The following is a 4,795-nucleotide window of genomic DNA, read 5'->3' as shown; positions in this document are numbered from 1 at the left end:
ATAATTACTTAACGAAACATTTGTGACCATGCACATTAACCAATTAATCCAATAACACGTCCGTCCTTTTTCTTTCTTAATTTCATCTTCTTCGTTACCTGATCCAATGGACTTGCAACTAAAACTTGAAGAAAACTAACAAAAAAAAAATAAATAAATAAAAAAAAAATAAAAATAAAAATATATATGCACAAAATATAAAAGGAATAATAAAAAGTGAGGAAAACGGAAAAAATTATAAGTGGTCAGCGTTGGTGGAGAGATTTCGAAGTCGAAACGATCACCAACGCGCAGCGCCGGAAAAACACTCCCAATCCTGTTGCTCTTAGCAGAAGCTTCATTGACTAATGTCACATGCTTAACTAAATCAAGACAATCAAACTATTTGAACGATCAACTATCACTAAATCAAGACAATCAAACTATTTGAAGTCTTCTAAATATTTACAAAATCAAACACACAACAATTTAACTAACTTAATCAACACTGAATATATACAAAACCATTGAAGCCATCAAATCCTGAATTTTCATGTGAAGAGGCCAATAAAACATCGAAAATAGTTATCATAGATTCAAGAAAACGAACTATGTAAAACTCTTAAAAAGCCTACCACACCAAAACTCGGAGGCAAAACCCAAGGTTCGTTGATATGACCGTTTGTTTAGGGTTCGTTGTTATGTCACTTTTTAGTTTAGGTTTGAATCTCATGATCTATTTTGTTTGTAATTTTTGATGTTCGGATCTTATTACGTTTTTTTAATATATAAAACAGCTAGGCAAATAACCGTTGGGAATCATCTTGTATTGACTATGTGGGTCGGTTTTTTCCCGCCTTAATTGAACCCAAATCATACCAAACCCTAACTTTAATTCAACTCAAACAATTCAATCTCCAATTTCGCACACTCTTACATAAAAAATTCAACATCGCCATAAACGACATCGTTTTCAATTTCACTCCAAACTCTATCCTCTTCCCTATCGCCGTCACCTCCATCGGCGCCGTCGCTGAACTCACTCACGTACCAAATCGTTGATTCGAAACATAAATTCATCATCACCGTCGACCAGTTACGTTTAAAAGTAAGCGAATCTAATTTACCTCTAACTAATTCAAATGATTATTATATACAGATTTAGTAACAAAGCCTAGTTGTTGAGCTATCATACTTATCTGAACCAGTCTCGCGTTGAGACGATACCGGATTAGGTAAAGGAGTTGTGTTGACTCGTAAGAGTATAATCGCAATGTAGATAATGATGACGGCGGATCAGTAAAACGCACATAAAGGAGTGTGTTTGTGTGTGGTGCGTTTGAAGTTGCAGCAATGTAACACCTATGCTAAGATATTATAATTACAGTTTGATTGTTGGATTTATTACTTGTAAAACGCACATACTAAGTTACTAACTATCCATTTAGTTGTATTAGTTAGTTAATATGAGCTGGCAAATTATAATTAGGACCAAATTTGTTTAATTTTGTTAGGCTCGGAATAAAACAATTACTCCTACATGATATGTGTAGCATTAGCTATGATCATCGCTAAAGGATGAAAAATAGATTTGGTACGTGGCTATTCGCTATATTTAAGGAGCTCGTAGCTAAGGTTAGACAGCATTGTCTATACTGCTTTATGATAAGCGTCACTGTGTCAACACATAAATGTCCTCTAGTTAATTAAAAAGGGTGTTGGATCCTATAATATGAAACATATTGTTGGGTGCATCTTGATTACCAATGACACGAAAATTGACATTGACCAACGATCTACTGCAATTGTCTCTTTAACGAACATTGAAACATTGTGAACCCGTATAAACTTGTATGTTGAACTTTTACTTTGTAAAAGTCATGAGTCGAACTTGACCCGAGAACTTGCGTTAACCAACACCTATTTTCTTCCTTATAACAAATCCCCCGAGATCCAACTCAACTTTCAATAACATCACATAACTGTATACTACGATTTTAATGAGGTTTGAAGCCAACTCATCGGTTTGTTTAATGAAATCACATCCACAAAATTTCAATAACATAAGTATATAAGCAAATATTAAACGTTGCTTGACAAATCCCTTTGCTTTAGCATCCAACAAATCGCATATTGTCGTGTGGAGAGGATCACGAACTTATTTGATATGGACTATATTGATCAAGAACTTATAAAGGACAATTATTTGATATGCTTTATATATGTATGTAGAGTATTTCTATAATAAAGAAGCCACGGAGCAGACCATTGACAAACAAGATTGGCTGAACACAGGTGAATTTGGTTTTTTTTTGATGATAAAGGACGAATATATGTTGTGGATCAACTGGAAGAGCTCATAAAGGGTATCAGGTGATGTCATCTTCACATTAGTCAAATATTGCCTACTGATCAAAATGTTTCGAATAAAAACTGGTACCCTTGGGTCTGTGAAGTGTGAACTTCACCCCTAAATTTTACGGATATGGCAAATTTTATTTGCTTCTTTATTACGTTAACTGTGAAACTTTAGTCATGGTTGTTGAAATTGACAAGGTGTATTTCGATGACTAAAACTTGATATCCTACAAAGGTTGTGCGAGGAATTTTTTTTTTTTTTACTAAATCAAATTACTTGTAACTAGTCTTAAACAGCATACCCACTATGTTAGATGTGGCATGAAAGGACTCGAAATGGGTTTAGTCTGAAATGGGCCAAATTTACTACGTGGGTTAGTTCAGGTTGACCTGCAAAGCTGCAAAGAACATTTGTTCACTTTTTGTACAGACAGAATGTGTTATTTTGAGGAAACTAAACTTTCGACTTCCAACTCGCTTGTCCTGTTTCACTCTTGTCTCTCTTATTTCACAAATTAACTATTTACCCTTTTATTTACTCTTCTTGATTTAACAGGTTAAAGATCCTGATCTTTTTTACTACAAATATTTATTGCTTAGGCAAAAACAAAGAAGAAATAATGAAGTAAACATTGCATCAAAGTAATATTATTTCGATATGCAACTTCTTCTCAGGTAGCACTAGCAGAACTTGAAGGGCTGCTAATTACTCACCCTGAAATTATTGATGCTGCAGTCGTCCTGTTAGTTCTTTAGCTCGTTTTTCGTATAGCATCATTAGGAAAAAAAAAAAAATGAAAAATAATCATATCTGTGGCCAAATTATTAGAGATTTTTTCATTCTTGCAGACATGCTGATGAGGAAGCAGGTGAAATTCCAATGGCATATGTTGTACGTAAACCTGGGAGCTCACTTACTGGTGACGAGGTTTATGATTTTGTCGCCAAACAGGTACAAAAACTACATAAAATGTGAACTTGGTTACTAATGAAGTTAGAAAAAGAAAACAATATATCTTTTATATTTGAATTGTTTATATGTAATCCTCTTCCTCATTTCATCAGGTTGCACCGTTTAAGAGAATAAGAAAGGTAGCATATATTAACGTTATTCCGAAATCAGCTGTAGGAAAGATTTTAAGGAGGGAAGTTAGGCAAAAAGGTCAATCTAAACTCTAAAGTTTACAGTGTTATAATTCATACCAATATATATATATATATATATATATATATATATATATATATATATATATATATATATATATATATATATAAAAGCATCTCCAAAGGTATTATAATAATAATAAGCTTCTGAAATCTGTAGAAACGGTTATGTATGTTACATATTGTTCAATCTACAAATGATCTGCTTGATCAAACTATGAAAGACGAAAATAACCTAAATTTACTCTGAAACCTGATTTGCGTAGGTTTAAAGCATACTAACCTGGTTATTTTCGTCTTTCACGATTTGTTAAATACTTTTCTAAAGTACAATCCTCTATTAATAAACTCAACATAGATTGTGGAATTGCCAATTTAACCTCATCGGAGGAAATAGCATATGATCATATATATTCACTACGACTTGTTATACATAGAAATCCACACATATATACTACGTATAACACTAACAAAATTGTTTTTTTTTTTTTTTTTTTTACTTGCGATAATAATTGATAAATTCTTTTAAATGATAAGTTTAATTTTATGGATCATCATATTTGGTTGCAACAATGAAAACAAAAAACCACAAATTAAGAGAATAAAAGGTAGTGACATCCCATATGCAAGTGTTAATGACTTCAACTTTATAATTATATTAGGTAGACATAAATTGGGAGTCCATACTAATTGGTGTAATTTGACACAAACACACATCACAATCAAACTTCACTTATAGTTTGTTGAAATCATGTCATATTGGTGCTACTTACTTATTTTCATTACGATTATGATTGAAATGCATGTGTTAGATTATATTTTGATTCGAAAGGTAGTTGATTTCTTTTAATTTATTTATTTTTTTTTTTTTTGTGAAAAATAACGAAAACTTATGTAAAAACGAAAAAAATTTCGGAAAGAAAATATCTTCAAAAAAAGATACAATACTCAATGCGGCTCGTATCTAAAAAGCAGGTAACAAACAAAATTATCTATGTCACACCTATAGAAAGCCAAGCAGCCGAAACGTAGGAACAAACTAAACAAATCAACACAACTAAATATACGCAACGAAACATGTCAAAGAAACAACAAATTGGGGTCAACTTTAATCATTTTGCCGTTAATAATCTCCCGTCGAAAATCTATACCGGAACGATTTTCTATCCTTAACGGTAGAACTTTAGATGCCCATTTGATCCGTCAAACTTCGTAAGGAACCAATATTAGTCGAATTTTTAACCACACCTAACGACGTGACCTTTTTGTCATCCAACGAACCCATCAACTAGCT

At 32.5% G+C, this 4,795-nt stretch overlaps 1 long non-coding RNA gene across 1 annotated transcript; it reads left to right on the top strand.

Moving 5' to 3' along the window:
• The first annotated feature begins 796 nt into the window (after window positions 1–796).
• Window positions 797–3,538, top strand: LOC139904455 (uncharacterized). Its single transcript, XR_011778805.1, has 5 exons — window positions 797–1,087; window positions 2,212–2,352; window positions 3,013–3,080; window positions 3,187–3,289; window positions 3,403–3,538. It is a non-coding gene; the product is annotated as an uncharacterized lncRNA (long non-coding RNA).
• The last annotated feature ends 1,257 nt before the right edge of the window (window positions 3,539–4,795 follow it).

The sequence above is a fragment of the Rutidosis leptorrhynchoides genome, chromosome 4, assembly GCF_046630445.1.
Source record: "Rutidosis leptorrhynchoides isolate AG116_Rl617_1_P2 chromosome 4, CSIRO_AGI_Rlap_v1, whole genome shotgun sequence".
Classification (NCBI taxonomy): Eukaryota; Viridiplantae; Streptophyta; class Magnoliopsida; order Asterales; family Asteraceae; genus Rutidosis; species Rutidosis leptorrhynchoides.
Note: the sequence above shows the minus strand (reverse complement) of the source record. Positions and strands in the feature narration are given on the sequence as shown.